Genomic DNA, 18,753 nt, shown 5'->3' with positions numbered 1-18,753 from the left:
GCCGTGTGCGGTGCCCCCCTCCACCATAATCCACCTCGGTCATATCGTAGCGGTGCTTAGGCGAAGCCCTGCGTTAGTAGCATCATCATCACCGTCATCACGCCGTCGTGCTGATAGAACTCTCCCTCAAAGCTCTGCTGGATCGGAGTTCGTGGGACGTCATCGAGCTGAACGTGTGTTGAACTCGTAGGTGCTGTGCGTTCGGTATTTGGATCGGTCGGATCGTGAAGACGTATGACTACATCAACCGCGTTGTGCTAACGCTTCCGCTTTCGGTCTATGAGGGTATGTGGACACATTCTCCCCTCTCGTTGCTATGCATCACCATGATCCTGCGTGTGCGTAGGAAATTTTTGAAATTACTACGTTCTCCAACAGGTTGATCATAAAGCACAAGTTGCATTAGGGCAGCAGCTAACCTACCAGTGCTTGGTTGCCCCCATTTTGTGGTTTGGGGTTGGGCTGATGAAAGGATCGAGATGGACCTAGAGGGGGTGAATAGGTACAATTCCAAATATTAATTATTACTTAGCAATTTTAGGCAATAATGCGGAATATGAAAGTGAGCCTAACAATTGCAAGTATGATGCTAAGGGCTAAGAAAGATAAACAAGTAAGTGAGTAAGCAAGTACAATATGATAAGTTAGAGCTAAGAGAGAAGTAACCACAAGTAGAGAGTTAGGGTTAGGAATAACCGCAACTCTGGGAGACGAGGATGTATGCCGATGTTCACTTCCTTGGAGGGAAGCTAGTCACCGTTACAGAGGTGGATGTTACCACAAAGGCACACCAACGCCACGAAGGCTCACCCTATTCTCCCTTTGAGACAACACCACGAAGGCGTTTCTCAACCACTAGTGGTAGACCTTGGGGTGGTCTCCAAACCCTCGCAAACTTTTCCGGGGGTAATCACAATGGTCGATTCCTCTCCGAAAGACTCCTACCGCCTAGGAGTCTCCAACCTCCAAGAGTAAAAAGAATGATGGGAAATGCTCAAGAACTTGCTCAAATCACGAATTCCTTTGGTGAGAAGAAGGGGAAGGAGTGGATCTATCACTTGATTGGAGAGCTTCTCTCAAATGTTCCCAAATCTCTTGGGGATCTAGGATTTGGTGTAAGGGATCAAGAGAGGGAGTGAGGTGTGTTCTTGGAAAGCTTAAAGTGAATGGTCAACCTTATCTTGTGGAGGGAGGAGGCTATATGTAGTAGTAGTGTAAAAAATGGCCATTGAGCCACTTAGTGTACTGGAGTTGTCAGACGTCCAGTGAGTACAGGAAGTCTGGTGGCTCAGATTGGATCGGACGTCCGACCGGGCCGCCGGTCGTCCGGTAGCTGGGAATCCTACCAGGCCACACAGGAAGCACGAGGCACACAGACACCGGACATCCGGAGGGCGCCGGTCGCCCGGTAACCGGCAGCCCGGTGCAGACCGGAAATCCGTTAATAAGTACTCTATTGGGGTAGTACCGGATTTCCAGAGGAGAACGGACGTCCGGTGACCGGTCATCCAGTGGGACCGGATTTCCGCTATCTATTTTCTATGAAGATGCACTGGACATCCGGAGAGAGCCAGATGCCCGGTCGGCTGTGAGAGGTCGGACGTTCGTAGAATTTCAGACGTCCGGTGATAGCAGAGCCCACTAGCTCAGGATCACACCAGTTTTTGTGCACAAGGTAGAGGAAGAATTGGAGATGAAACAAAGATGATGTGAGAGGATATTTTGTGGGTTTTGAGCAATTCTTTCATGAAATACGACGATCCCCCATTAATAGTGCGGGATCCCTATACTCAAGAACAAACCGAAAAAGAGCCAAAGCTACTGTCTTGTATCTTCGTCTTGAGTGATATATATATATATATATTTGTCCATAGTCATGATCCACGCATGGCCCTTGAGACATAATCCTGGCATATACTTAATAAACATGATTAGTCCCAATATGCATCTTGTCATCAACATCAAAATAAGATCAAGGACATGATTGCACTTTCAGCTGATGCACTACCCTTGTTTGGTTCCACACATTAGACCCGATGTAGTTACCTTGCATGGTTGCACCCCAATGTGGTGAGCTTATTAGCAACCACCCTAACCACTGGTGACATTGTGTGATACATACAAACACAAGGGCACAAAAAATCCACAGTGATGATGAACTGGACGTAGATGATGAGAGCCTGACTACACGAGGAGAGCCTCACTAAGTGGAAACTACTGATTGCAACGTTACTCAGGAGCCTGGTTGAAAGGTGCTTTGAGGTTCATGTGAGCCAATATTTTGGCGCAGTCTAGCTAACCAAACAAGCCACAAATGCATCTAAAAGGATCGGTATGATCGAATAGAGGGGGTGAATACGCTACTAACAATTTTTAGCCTCTTTACCAAATTTTAGGTTCAACAAGAAAGTAGGTTGTCTAGATATGCAACTAGGTGGACAACCTATATGACAAGCAACACAAGAACAAGTGCAAGCGAGAGTAAACACATAATAAAATCTCGCAGAAAGTAAAGGCACGAAGTAACCGCAAGTGGAGTCAATGGAGGCGAGGATGTGTGGCTGAAGTTCCCTCCTTTGGGGGAGGTATGTCTCCGTTGGAGAGGTGTGGAGGCATAATGATCCCCGAATGTCCCTAGGACCACCTTATTCTACTCACGCCCTCACACAATTCAAGGTGTCGTGATTCCAGTAGCGGCGCCCTTGAAGGCAACAACTAGACCCTTTACAAACAAGGTTGGGGCTCTCTCCACAACTTAACTGAAGGCTCCGAACACCACCACGAAGCTTCACCACAATGAATTGTAGCTCCGAGGTGACCTCTTCCGTCCAGGGTGCCCAAACACCCAAGAGTAATAAGATACACAAGTGAAAGTATGGGATAATCAAATTCCTATTGGTGGAAGTGTAGATCCAGGTCTCCTCCATCAATCCATAGCAAATCAACAAGTTTGGTTGGCTAGAGAAGGAGATCAAGCAAGAACGAGCTTAGGGCGGAGAGAGAGGTAGATAGAGAGAGAGAGAGAGAAGAGAGAGAGGTGGGAGGTGGAAGAACCACCTACTTATATAGTTCATCCCCAAATCCAACCGTTACGCATAGAAATACATTGGGTGGTATAACCGCCGAAGGCATATATGTGCACACGCAGAACCGTCGTGGTACAACCATCGGGCGTGGCCCGGTAGTACCGATTTATAAAGAAACACCATAACTAACGCATAACCACCGCCTGGTACCGCACCTAAGACCTGAGTAGAATCACCCTACTCGCGGTGATTGGGCGGTAACTGCACTGGTACAACTGCTAGTATTCACACTCCAATGGTCGCTATGCCTGGAGGGTACAACCACCCCTGACCCTGGCCGTACTGTTGTGCAATGTCATAGCCGAAACAACCGATGGACAAGCACCTAGTACCACCCTCATATCCAAAAGGAATCACACTTTTGCCGGTAGAAGCAGCGGTACACAGGCCGAAATAACCACCAGGCGATAATAGGAGGGGTTGCTTAGTCCGAAGCGGTAGAACCGCTATAGGCAGAGGTAGAACCGCTCATCCACGACCCTAAGCACTACCTGACCCGAGGGAATCACCCCTCGGGCGGTAGTTGTCTTCGAGAACGGAACAAGCGGTACACCACCAACTCTAGCGGTACAACCACTGGGAGTAGGATTTCTGCACTAGGTTGAATATGATGTTCTCTCCTCAAAACGAAAGGCTATATGTGGGTGCAATATGTAATCGTGTACATGTTTGATTCACCCGTACCTTCCAATGCGGGGTCCCTCTTAAAAGTATGGAATTACTATGACCAAAGAAATAAAATGTGTCAAAAATGTTGTCTTCACTCTTTTCCATCCGGAGGGGTGCCCAACTGTCTTGTGTCGTAAAGATTATACATGTGTAGCTTAGGCACACGGCTAGTCCATAAATTGCATTGTCATCAACATCAAAACATTTAAGGTGGTAAGTGTCCTTTCAATCTCCCCCCTTTTGGAGGTTGATGACAATACAAAGATCTACACAAACGGTTTAGGAAATATAGACGAGCTCCCCCAAGATGTGAGCACTATTATGAAATTGCTTATGTAATCCAAAGTACTCACACTAGGATCAATGCTCCCCCTAGATTTTATAGACCAACAATAGATTGCAAACAAAATTAATAAACATTAAGCATGCATTTTGCAACAATATGAAGTGGACCAACAGATAAGGGCATACATAGTAACAAGGCTCCACAAACATAAACGACATGATAAGATATAAATAGAAAGGGATAACATGTCCCACACCATGCATAAGCAAAGTCTCCAAGCAAATAAGTTCACCAACCAAAGCAAATAGTTCAACTAAAGAAGGAATCACAAGCGAGCAATAACTACCAAGAAAACAAGCTCGTGATGCCCACCCATGCAAATCTCTGATAACCTAATAAGATCTCTCTCCCCCTTTGGCATCAAGACACAAAAAAGGGAAAGAGTGATGCTAATGCCCCAAGAGCTCGGTCATCCTCCTTTGACTCCTCGGACTCCTTGTCATCAGGAGCGGGGTCATCATCCTCAGGGCCATCCAACTGCATATCCTCGTCATCAGCCAGAGTAGAAGGACCAACCACTGAATTATCCTCATAAGACCATCTGCTGTGGGTGGAGATCCACTTGCCATCTAGAGTGATGCTCTTCTCAGACCCACTCTTCACCTCAAGTTTCAAAGCCCTCATCATCTAAATCTGACAATGCCAAGCCAACTTCTCATTCTTGTTGGGCTCATACATCTTTGCATGAATACCCACCATAAGCAGAAGATCTTCTTGACCATGGCATTTAGCTTGGTGATCTAGCTAGGTTTAGCTCCTACCTCCATCTCAAAGTCACTATCACTTGAGGTAGCTGATACGTCTCCAACGTATCTATAATTTTTATTGTTCCATGTTGTTATATTATCATTCTTAGATGTTTTACAATCATTTTATAGTCATTTTATATCATTTTTTGGTACTAACCTATTGACATAGTGCCCAATGCTAGTTGCTATTTTTGCATGTTTTTTACATCGCAGGAAATCAATATCAAACGGAGTCCAAACGCAGCGAAACTTTTTGTGGATTTTTTTGGACCAGAAGACATCCAGTGGGCCAAAGAAGTACCAAAGAGGGATCCCGAGGTGAGCACAAGACACCAGGGTGCGCCCCGCACCGCCTCTTTGCTCTACAAATACCCCAATATTCCAGAAACCCTAGGGGAGTCGACAAAAATCAATTCCAGCCGCCGCAAGTTCCAGAACCACCAGATCCAACCTAGACACCATCACAGAGGGGTTTGTCATTGAAGGAAATATGCCCTAGAGGCAATAATAAAGTTATTATTTATTTCCTTATTTCATGATAAATGTTTATTATTCATGCTAGAATTGTATTAACCGGAAACATAATACATGTGTGAATACATAGACAAACAGAGTGTCACTAGTATGCCTCTACTTGACTAGCTCGTTGATCAAAGATGGTTAAGTTTCCTAACCATAGACATGAGTTGTCATTTGATTAACGGGATCACATCATTAGGAGAATGATGTGATTGACTTGACCCATTCTGTTAGCTTAGCACTTGATCGTTTAGTTTGTTGCTATTGCTTTCTTCATGACTTATACATGTTCCTATGACTATGAGATTATGCAACTACCGTTTACCGGAGGAACACTTTGTGTGCCACCAAATGTCACAATGTAACTGGGTGATTATAAAGGTGCTCTACAGGTGTCTCCAAAGGTACTTGTTGGGTTGGCTTATTCCAAGATTAGGATTTGTCACTCCGATTGTTGGAGAGGTATCTCTGGGCCCACTCGGTAATGCACATCACTATAAGCCTTGTAATCATTGCAACTAATGAGTTAGTTGTGGGATGATGTATTACGGAATGAGTAAAGAGACTTGCCGGTAACGAGATTGAACTAGGTATTGAGATACCGACGATCGAATCTCGGGCAAGTAACATACCGATGACAAAGGGAACAACGTATGTTGTTATGCGGTCTGACCGATAAAGATCTTTGTAGAATATGTAGGATCCAATATGGGAATCCAGGTCCCGCTATTGGTTATTGACCAGAGAGGTGTCTCGGTCATGTCTACATAGTTCTCGAACCCATAGGGTCCACACGCTTAACGTTCGTTGGCGATGTAGTATTATATGAGTTATGTATGTTGGTGACCGAATGTTGTCTGGAGTCCCGGATGAGATCACGGACATGACGAGGAGCTCCGGAATGGTACGGAGGTAAAGATTCATATATTGGATGATATGGTTTGGCCAAGGGGTTAGACCCATGGGGCAATAAGTCGGTGCAAAAGGAGTTTTGCGGAGGCCAGGGGGCCAAACGCCGGAGACCCTGGCGTCTGGCCCTGGGCCAGATGCCGAGGCCCATGGCATCTGGGCCAGACACCAAGGATTGTGGCGTTTGGTCCTGGAGTCCGAGTGGGACTCTTGCCTTTCAGGCAAAACCGACTTTGAGGAGGCTTTTGCTCCAAGTTTCGACCCCGGGGCTCAACATATAAATAGAGGGCCAGGGCTAGCACCAAAGACACATCAAGAAACACCAAGTCGTGTGCTAGCTACCACGTCCCTCTAGTTTATCCTCCATCGTAGTTTTCGTAGTGCTTAGGCGAAGCCTTGCGGAGATTGTTCTTCACCAACACCGTCACCACGTCGTCGTGATGCCGGAACTCATCTACTACTTCGCCCCTCTTGCTGGATCGAGAAAGCAAGGATGTCATCGAGCTGAACATGTGCATAACTCGGAGGTGTCGTGCTTTCGGTACTTGGATCGGTTGGATCGTGAAGACGTACAACTACATCAACCGCGTTGATATAACGCTTCCGCGAACGGTCTATGAGGGTATGTAGACAACACTCTCCCCTCTCGTTGCTATGCATCACCATGATCCTGCGTGTGCGTAGGATTTTTTTTGAAATTACTACGTTCCCCAACAGTGGCATCCGAGCCAGGTTTTATGCGTAGATGTCATATGCACGAGTAGGACACAAGTGAGTTGTGGGCGATATAAGTCATACTGCTTACCAGCATGTCATACTTTTGTTCGGCGGTATTGTTGGATGAAGCGGCCCAGACCGACATTACGTGTACGCTTACGCGAGACTGGTTCTACCGACGTGCTTTGCATACAGGTGGCTAGCGGGTGTCAGTTTCTCCAACTTTAGTTGAACCGAGTGTGGCTACGCCCGGTCCTTGCGAAGGTTAAAACAGCACCAACTTGACAAACTATCGTTGTGGTTTTGATGCGTAGGTAAGAACGGTTCTTGCTAAGCCCATAGCAGCCACGTAAAATTTGCACCAACAAAGTAGAGGACGTCTAACTTGTTTTTGCAGGACATGTTGTGATGTGATATGGTCAAGACATGATGCTAAATTTTATTGTATGAGATGATCATGTTTTGTAACCGAGTTATTGGCAACTGGCAGGAGCCATATGGTTGTCGCTTTATTGTATGCAATGCAATCGCCCTATGATGCTTTACTTTATCACTAAGCGGTAGCGATAGTCGTGGAAGCATAAGATTGGCGAGACGACAACGATGCTACGATGGAGATCAAGGTGTCGCGTCGGTGATGATGGTGATCATGACGGTGCTTCGTAGATGGAGATCACAAGAACAAGATGATGATGACCATATCATATCACTTATATTGATTGCATGTGATGTTTATCTTTTATGCATCTTATCTTGCTTTGATTGACGGTAGCATTATAAGATGACCCCTCACTAAATTATCAAAGTATAAGTGTTCTCCCTGAGTATGCACCGTTGCGAAAGTTCTTTGTGCTAAGATACCACGTGATGATCGGGTGTGATAGGCTCTACGTTCAAATACAACGGGTGCAAAACAGTTGCACACGCGGAATACTCAGGTTAAACTTGACGAGCCTAGCATATAGCAGATATGGCCTCGGAACATGGAGACCGAAAGGTCGAGCGTGAATCATATAGTAGATATGATCAACATAGTGATGTTCACCGTTGATACTACTCCATCTCACGTGATGATCAGACATGGTTTAGTTGATATGGATCATGTGATCACTTAGAGGATTAGAGGGATGTCTATCTAAGTGGGAGTTCTTAAGTAATATGATTAATTGAACTTAAATTTACCATGAACTTAGTCCTGGTAGTATTAGCATATCTATGTTGTAGATCAATAGCTCGCGATGTTGCTCCCCGTTTAATTTTTATATATTCCTAGAGAAAACTAGGTTGAAAAATGTTAGTAGAAATGATGCGGATTAGATCCGTGATCTGAGGATTAACCTTATTGCTGCACAGAAGTATTATGTCCTTGATGCACCACTAGGTGACAGACCTATTGCAGGAGCAGAAGCAGATGTTATGAACGTTTGACAAAATCCCGGTATGATGACTACTTGATAGTTTAGTGCACCATGATTTACGGCTTAGAACCGGGACTTCAAAAATGTTTTGAACGCCACAGAGCATATAAGATGTTCTAAGAGTTGAAATTGGTATTTCATACTCATGCCCGTGTCGAGAGGTATGAGACCTCTGACAGTACTTTGCCTACAAGATGGAGGAGAATTGCTCAGCTAGTGAGCATGTGCTTAGAATGTCTGAGTACTACAATCACTTGAATCAAGTGGGAGTTAATCTTCCAGATAAGATAGTGATTGGCAGAGTTCTCTAGTCACTATCACCAAGTTGCTAGAACTTCGTGATGAACTATAATATGCAAGGAATAACGGAAACGATTCCCAAGCTCTTCATGATGCTGAAATCGACGACGGTAGAAATCAAGAAAAGCATCAAGTGTTGATGGTTAACAAGACCACTAGTTTCAAGTAAAGGGACAAAGGGAAGAAAGGGGAACTTCAAGAAGAACGGCAAGCAAGTTGCTACTCAAGTGAAAAAACCCAAGTCTGGACCTAAGCCTGAAACTGAGTGCTTCTACTGCAAAGGGACTGGTCACTGGAAGCGGAACTACCCCAAGTAATTGGCGGATAAGAAGGATGGCAAAGTAAACATAGGTATATTTGATATACATGTTATTAATGTGTACTTTACTAGTGTTTATAGCAACCCCACAGTATTTGATACTAGTTCAGTTGCTAAGAATAGTAACTCGAAACGGGAGTTGCAGAATGAACAGAGACTAGTTAAGGGTGAAGTGACGATGTGTATTGGAAATGGTTCCAAGATTGATATGATCATCATCGCACACCCCCTATACTTTTGGGATTAGTGTTAAACCTAAAATAAATGTTATTTAGTGTTTGCGTTGAGCATGAATATGATTGGATCATGTTTATTGCAATACGATTATTCATGTAAGTTAGAGAATAATTGTTGTTCTGTTTACATGAATAAAACCTTCTATGGTCATACACCCAATGAAAATGGTTTGTTGGATCTCGATCGTGGTGATACACATTTTCATAATATTGAAGCCAAAAGATGCAAAGTTAATAATGATAGTGCAATGATATGTCTCCAACATATCTATAATTTTTGATTGCTCCATGCTATATTATCTACTGTTTTGGACATTATTGGGCTTTATTATCCACTTCTATATTATTTTTGGGACTAACCTATTAACCGGAGGCCCAACCCAGAATTGCTGTTTTTTGCCTGTTTTAGGGTTTCGAAGAAAAGGAATATCAAACAGAGTCCAAACGGAATGAAACCTTCGGGAACGTGATTTTCTCACCGAATACAACTCAGGAGACTTGGACCCTACGTGAAGCCAATTAACAAGAGGCCACGAGGTAGGGGGGGCGCGCCTGCCCCCCCAGGCACGCCCTCCACCCTCGTGAGCTCCCTGTTGCTCCACCGACGTACTTCTTCCTCCTATATATATCCACGTACCCCCAAACGATCAGATACGAGCCAAAAACCTAATTCCACCACCGCAACTTTCTGTATCCACGAGATCCCATCTTGGGGCCTGTTCCGGAGCTCCGCCAGAGGGGGCATCGATCACGGAGGGCTTCTACATCATCATCTTCCAAGCCCCTCCGATGAAGTGTGAGTAGTTTACTTTAGACCTACGGGTCCATAGTTAGTAGCTAGATGGCGTCTTCTCTCTTTTTGGATCTCAATACAATGTTCTCCCCCTCTCTCGTGGAGATCTATTCGATGTAATCTTCTTTTTGCGGTGTGTTTGTTGAGACCGATGAATTGTGGGTTTATGATCAAGTCTATCTATGAATAATATTTGAATCTTCTCTGAATTCTTTTATGTATGATTGGTTGTCTTTGCAAGTCTCTTCGAATTATCAGTTTGGTTTGGCCTACTAGATTGGTTGTTCTTGCCATGGGAGAAGTGCTTAGCTTTGGGTTCGATCTTGCGGTGTCCTTTCCCAGTGACAGAAGGGGCAGCAAGGCACGTATTGTATCGTTGCCATTGAGGATAACAAGATGGGGTTTTTATCATATTGCATGAAACTATCCCTCTACATCATGTCATCTTGCTTAAGGCGTTACTCTGTTTTTGACTTGATACTCTAGATGCATGCTGGATAGCGGTCGATGAGTGGAGTAATAGTAGTAGATGCAGGCAGGAGTTGGTCTACTTGTCTCGGACGTGATGCCTATATACATGATCATACCTAGATATTCTCATAACTATGCTCAATTCTGTCAATTGCTCAATAGTAATTTGTTCACCCACCGTAGAATACTTATGCTCTTGAGAGAAGCAACTAGTGAAACCTATGGCCCTCGGGTCTCTTTCTCATCATATCAATCTCCATCACTTTATTATTGCTTTGCTTTTTTACTTTGCCTTTTACTTTTCACTTTGCATCTCTATACCAAAAATACCAAAAAATATTATTTATCATCTCTATCAGATCTCACTTTCGTAAGTGACCGTGAAGGGATTGACAACCCCTAAGCGCGTTGAGCTATTGTTTTTGTGTAGGTACGAGGGCGCGCGTAGCCTCCTACTGGATTGATACCTTGGTTCTCAAAAACTGAGGGAAATACTTACGCTACTTTGCTGCATCATCCTCTCCTCTTCGGGGAAATCCAACGCGGTGCTCAAGAGGTAGCAAGAAGAATTTCTGGCGCCGTTGCCGGGGAGTCTGCGCAAAACTCAACATACCAAGTACCCATCGCAATCCCTATCTCCCGCATTACATTATTTGCCATTTTCCTCTCCTTTTACTCTCCCCCACTTCACCCTTTCCATTTTATTCACCCTCTCTCTCTATCCTCCCTCTCTTTCTCTATTTGCCTCTTTTTTCCTGTTTCTTGTTTGCTCGTATGGTTGGAATAGTCGTTTATTTATTACTAAACAGAGAGCCTAAGATCTATGGATCCTCATCCGCTTGCTAATCTTTTTAAGAGATCCAATTATGATGAACCAATTGCTAGTGAGTTTTGTGCACTAGATTATCTTTATGAGGTTTTGCTTGAAATTCGTGAATCTGAAAAGTGTGATGAATTACCTTATGAAGTGATTCACGATAGATCTTTGAATAAAAAGCATGATTGCAATGATTTTATTATAAAATCTATTTATGTAAATTGTGCTAATAATATGCAACACCCTAAGCTTGGGGATGCTAATTTTGCTATGTCCTCTACTTGTTGCAATGATCATGATTGGGGTGATTCTTCTGATGATCTTGAAAATTTATTTAAGCCCCATGATGAATATGAGATTGATAATAGTGTTTGCAATATTATTGAAAGTGGGTTTGGAAGAGTGTCAACTTTAGATCCCACATATTTGGAGAATATTCAATCTTATGAAAATCTTGATAAAAGTGGGTTTGGAGAAGTCATGACTTTAGTTAATGTTAATCCCACTATTTTGGAAGAATGTCAACTTTGCATGCATATGAATCGTGTTGAAAATATTTTTTGTGATAGCTATTTTGTTGAATTTGCTTATGATTCCACATGCAATCATTATGAGAGAGGAAAATATGGTGGTAGAAATTTTCATGTTACTAAATTACCTCTCGTTATGTTGAGATTACTATTGTTTCTTTCCTCTTCCATGCATATGCTAGTTTTTGCTTGCCATGATAATTTGTTTGCCTATAAGATGCCTATGCATAGGAAGTATATTAGACTTAAATGTGTTTGTCACATGTTTTATGATGCTCTCTTTGTGCTTCAATTCTTGTCTTTCATGTGAGCATCATTGAAATTATCAATGCCTAGCTAAAAAGGCTTTAAAGAAAAGCGCTTGTTGGGAGTCAACCCAATATTTTTCCTTGCTGTTATTAAATAAATAAATTATCTAGCCTCTGTTTTGGTTTTTTTTTGTCTTTAATTAGTGTTTGTGCCAAGTAGAACCGTTGGGAAGACTTGGGGAAAGTCTTGTTGAACTTGCTGTAAAAAAACAGAAACTTTAGCGCTCACGAGAACTGCTGTCATTTTTATTTGGAGAGGGCCATTTAGTTAATTATTTTTGCATATGATTAATAGATAAATTCCTCACGTCCATCAATTTATTTTAGAATTTTTGGGGTTCCAGATATTGCGCTAGCTACAGATTACTACAGACTGTTCTGTTTTTGACAGATTCTGTTTTTCGTGTGTTGTTTGCTTATTTTGACGAATCTATGGCTAGTAAAATAGTTTATAAACCATAGAGAAATTAGAATACATTAGGTTTAACACCAATATAAATAAAGAATGAGTTAATTACAGTACCTTGAAGTGGTCTTTTGTTTTCTTTCGCTAACGGAGCTCACGAGATTTTCTACTTTAAGTTTTGTGTTGTGAAGTTTTCAAGTTTTGGGTAAGGATTTGATGGATTATGGAACAAGGAGTGGCAAGAGCCTAAGCTTGGGGATGCCCATGGAACCCCCAAGATAATCTAAGGACACCTAAAAGCCAAAGCTTGGGGATGCCCCGGAAGGCATCCCCTCTTTTGTCTACTTCTATCGGTAACTTTACTTGGAGCTATATTTTTATTCACCACATGATATGTGTTTTGCTTGGAGCGTCTTTTATGATTTGAGTCTTTGCTTATTAGTTTACCACAATCGTCCTTGTTGTACACACCTTTTGATAGATCCATACATAATTTGGGATTTGATAGAATACTCTATGTGCTTCACTTATATCTTTTGAGTTATATAATTTTGCTCTAGTGCTTCACTTATATCTTTTAGAGCACGATGGTGGATTTGTTTTATAGAAACTATTGATCTCTCATGCTTCACTTAGATTATTTTGAGAGTCTTAATAGCATGGTAATTTTCTTAATAATAATATGCTTGGTATTCAAGATTTGTAAAACCTTCTTTTGAAGTGCGTTGAATACTAAGAAAAAATTGATGCTTGATAATTGTTTTGAGATATGAGGATGGTGATATTAGAGTCATGCTAGTTGAGTAGTTGTAAATTTGAGAAATGCTTGTGTTAAAGTTTGTGATTCACGTAGCATGCACGTATGGTGAACCGTTATGTGATGAAGTCGCAGCATGATTTATTTATTGATTGTCTTCCTTATGAGTGGCGGTCGGGGACGAGCGATGGTATTTTCCTACCAATCTATCCCCCTAGGAGCATGCACATAATACTTTGCTTTGATGACTTCTAGATTTTTGCAATAAGTATATGAGTTCTTTATGACTAATGTTGAGTCCATGGATTATACGCACTTTCCTTCCTTCCACCATTGCTAGCCTCTCTAATACCACACACTTTTCGCCGGTATCATACAACAACCAAATACCTTCCTCAAAACAGCCACCATACCTATCTATCATGGCATTTCCATAGCCATTCCGAGATATATTGCCATGCAACTTTCCACCATTCCGTTCATTATGACACGCTCCATCATTGTCATATTGCTAGCATGATCATGTAGTTGACATCGTATGTGTGGCAAAGCCACCGTTCATAATTCTTTCATACATGTCACTCTTGATTCATTGCATATCCCGGTACACCACCGGAGGCATTCATATAGAGTCATATTTTGTTCTAAGTATTGAGTTGTAATTGTTGAGTTGTAAGAAAAATAAAAAGTGTGATGATCATCATTTTTAGATCATTATCCCAAGTGAGAAAAGGATGATGGAGACTATGATTCCCCCACAAGTCGAGATGAGACTCCGGACGGAAAATAAAAAAAGATAAAAAGAGGCCATAAAAAAGAGAAGGCCCAAAAAAATGAGAGAAAAAGAGAGAAGGGACAATGTTACTATCCTTTTACCACACTTGTGCTTCAAAGTAGCACCATGATCTTCATGACAGAGAGTCTCTCATTCTGCCACTTTCATATACTGGTGGGAATTTTTCATTATAGAACTTGGCTTGTATATTCCAATAATGGGCTTCCTCAAAATGCCCTAGGTCTTCGTGAGTAAGCAAGTTGGATGCACACCCACTTAGTTTCTTTTGTTGAGCTTTCATATACTTATAGCTCTAGTGCATCCGTTGCATGGCAATCCCTACTCACTCACATTGATATCTATTGATGGGCATCTCCATAGCTCGTTGATATGCCTAGTTGATGTGAGACTATCTTCCCCTCTTTTTGTCTTCTCCACAACCACCATTCTATTCCACATATAGTTCTATATGCATGGCTCACGCTCATGTATTGCGTGAAGATCGAAAACATTTTGAAAATGTCAAAAGTATGAAACAATTGCTTGGCTTGTCATCGGGGTTGTGCATGATTTAAATACTTTGTGTGGTGAAGATAGAGCATAGCCAGACTATATAATTTTGTAGGGATAGCTTTCTTTGGCCATGTTATTTTGAGAAGACATAATTGCTTTGTTAGTATGCTTGAAGTATTATTATTTTTATGTCAATATGAACTTTTGTCTTGAATCTTTTGAATCTGAATATTCATACCACAATTAAGAAGATTTACATTGAAATTATGCCAAGTAGCACTCCGCATCAAAAATTCTGTTTTTATCATTTACCTACTCGAGGACGAGCAGGAATTAAGCTTGGGGATGCTTGATACGTCTCCAATGTATCTATAATTTTTGATTGCTCCATGCTATATTATCTACTGTTTTGGACATTATTGGGCTTTATTATCCACTTTTATATTATTTTTGGGACTAACCTATTAACTGGAGGCCCAACCCAAAATTAATAATTTTTGCCTGTTTTAGGGTTTTGAAGAAAAGGAATATCAAACGGAGTCCAAACGGAATGAAACCTTCGAGAACGTGATTTTCTCACCGAATACAACTCAGGAGACTTGGACCCTACGTCAAGCCAATTAACAGGAGGCCACGAGGTAGGGGGCGCGCCTGCCCCCCCAGGCACGCCATCCACCCTCGTGGCCCCCCTGTTGCTCCACCGACGTACTTCTTCCTCCTATATATATATCCATGTACCCCCAAACGATCAGATACGGAGCCAAAAACCTAATTCCACCGCTACAACTTTTTGTATCCACGAGATCCCATCTTGGGGCCTGTTCCGGAGCCCCGCCGGAGGGGGCATCGATCACGGAGGGCTTCTACATCATCATCCAAGCCCCTCCGATGAAGTGTGAGTAGTTTACTTCAGACCTACGGGTCCATAGTTAGTAGCTAGATGGCTTCTTCTCTCTTTTTGGATCTCAATACAATGTTCTCCCCCTCTCTCGTGGAGATCTATTCGATGTAATCTTCTTTTTGCGGTGTGTTTGTTGAGATTGATGAATTGTGGGTTTATGATCAAGTCTATCTATGAATAATATTTGAATCTTCTCTGAATTCTTTTATGTATGATTGGTTATCTTTGCAAGTCTCTTCGAATTATCAGTTTGGTTTGGCCTACTAGATTGGTTGTTCTTGCCATGGGAGAAGTGCTCAGCTTTGGGTTCGATCTTGCGATGTCCTTTCCGAGTGACAGAAGGGGCAGCAAGGCACGTATTGTATCGTTGCCATCGAGGATAACAAGATGGGGTTTTTATCATATTGCATGAAACTATCCCTCTACATCATGTCATCTTGCTTAAGGCGTTACTCTATTTTTAACTTAATACTCTAGATGCATGCTGGATAGCGGTCGATGAGTGGAGTAATAGTAGTAGATGCAGGCAGGAGTCGGTCTACTTGTCTCGGACGTGATGCCTATATACATGATCATACCTAGATATTCTCATAACTATGCTCAATTCTGTCAATTGCTCAACAGTAATTTGTTCACCCACCATAGAATACTTATGCTCTTGAGAGAAGGCACTAGTGAAACCTATGGCCCCCGGGTCTCTTTCTCATCATATTAATCTCCATCACTTTATTATTGCTTTGCTTTTTTACTTTGCCTTTTACTTTTCACTTTGCATCTCTATACAAAAAATACCAAAAAAATTATTTATCATCTCTATCAGATCCCACTTTCGTAAGTGACCGTGAAGGGATTGACAACCCCTAAGCGCGTTGGTTGCGTTGAGCTATTGATTTTGTGTAGGTACGAGGGACTAGCGCGTAGCGTCCTACTGGATTGATACCTTGGTTCTCAAAAAGTAAGGGAAATGCTTACGCTACTTTGCTGCATCATCCTCTCCTCTTCGGGGAAATCCAACGCAGTGCTCAAGAGGTAGCATGCAACTTATTTGTGGCACTGCCGTTTAGGTCATATTGGTGTAAAGCGCATGAAGAAAATCCATGCTGATGGGCTTTTGGAATCACTTGATTATGAATCAGTTGATGCTTGCGAACCATGCCTCATGGGCAAGATGACTAAGACTCCGTTCTCCGGAACAATGGAGCGAGCAACATATTTGTTGGAAATCATACATACTGATGTATGTGGTCTGATGAATATTGAGGCTCGCGGCAGGTATCATTATTTTCTATTCTTCATAGATGATTTGAGCAGATATGAGTATATCTACTTGATGAAACACAAGTATGAAACATTTGAAAAGTATGAAATATTTGAGCAGATATGAGTATATCTACTTGATGAAACACAAGTATGAAACATTTGAAACACAAGTATGAGTATATCTACTTGATGAAACACAAGTATGAAACACAAGTATATTAAGCATCAAGATCTATAGAGATAGATCAAGATGCTTGATAAGTTTTTTCAATGAGTACATACCTTGACAAGATTTTGGAGTAGTTCAAAATGGAACTGTCAAAGAAGGAGTTCTTGCCTGTGTTACAAGGTGTGAAGTTGAGTAAAGACTCAAAACCCGACCATGTCAGAAGATAGAGAGAGAATGAAAGTCATTCCCTATGCCTCAGCCATAGGTTCTATAAAGTATGCCATGCTGTGTACCAGACCTATTGTATACCCTGCCCTGAGTTTGACAAGGGGGTACAATAGTGATCTAGGAGTAGATCACTGGACATTGGTCAAAATTATCCTTAGTGGAGTAAGGATATGTTTCTCGATTATGGAGGTGAAAAAAGGTTCGTCGTGAAGGGTTATGTCGATGCAAGTTTTGATACTGATCCAGATGACTCTAAGTCTCAATCTAGATACATATTGAAAGTGGGAGCAATTAGCTAGAGTAGCTCCATGCAGAGCATTGTTGACATAGAAATTTGCAAAATACATACGGATCTGAATGTTGCAGACTCGTTGACTAAACTTCTCTCACAAGCAAAACATGATCACACCTTAGTACTCTTTGGGTGTTAATCACATAGAGATGTGAACTAGATTATTGGCTCTAGTAAACCCTTTGGGTATTGGTCACATGACAATGTGAACTATGGATGTTAATCACATGGTGATGTTAACTATTGATGTTAAATCACATGGCGATGTGATCTAGATTATTGACTCTAGTGCAAGTGGGAGACTGAAGGAAATATGCCCTATAGGTAATAGTAAAGTTATTATTTATTTCCTTATTTCATGATAAATGTTTATTATTCATGCTAGAATTGTATTAACCGGAAACATAATACATGTGTGAATACATAGACAAACAGAGTGTCACTAGTATGCCTCTACTTGACTAGCACATTGATCAAAGATGGTTAAGTTTCCTAACCATAAACATGAGTTGTCATTTGATTAACGGGATCACATCATTAGGAGAATGATGTGATTGACTTGACCCATTCCGTTAGCTTAGCACTTGATCGTTTAGTTTGTTGCTATTGCTTTCTTCATGACTTATACATGTTCCTATGACTATGAGATTATGCAACTCCCGTTTACCGGAGGAACACTTTGTGTGCCACCAAACGTCACAACGTAACTGGGTGATTATAAAGGTGCTCTACTGGTGTCTCCGAAGGTACTTGTTGGGTTGGCATATTTCGAGATTAGGATTTGTCACTCCGATTGTCAGAGAGGTATCTCTGGGCCCACTTGGTAATGCACATCACTATAAGCCTGGCAAGCATTGCAACTAATGAGTTAGTTGCGGGATGATGTATTACGGAACGAGTAAAGAGACTTGCCGGTAACGAGATTAAACTAGGTATTGAGATACCGACGATCGAATCTCGGGCAAGTAACAAACCGATGACAAAGGGAACAACGTATGTCGTTATGCGGTCTGACCGATAAAGATCTTTGTAGAATATGTAGGAGCCAATATGGGCATCCAGGTCCCGCTATTGGTTATTGACCAGAGACGTGTCTCGGTCATGTCTACATAGTTCTCGAACCCGTAGGGTCCGCACGCTTAACATTCGTTGACGATATAGTATTATATGAGTTATGTATGTTGGTGACTGAATGTTGTTCGGAGTCCCGGATGAGATCACAGACATGACGAGGAGCTCCATAATGGTCTGGAGGTAAAGATTCA

This window comes from Triticum urartu, chromosome 5, assembly GCF_003073215.2.
Source record: "Triticum urartu cultivar G1812 chromosome 5, Tu2.1, whole genome shotgun sequence".
Classification (NCBI taxonomy): domain Eukaryota; kingdom Viridiplantae; phylum Streptophyta; class Magnoliopsida; order Poales; family Poaceae; genus Triticum; species Triticum urartu.
The sequence above is the reverse complement of the archived record's forward strand: the minus strand, read 5'-3'. Positions refer to the sequence as shown.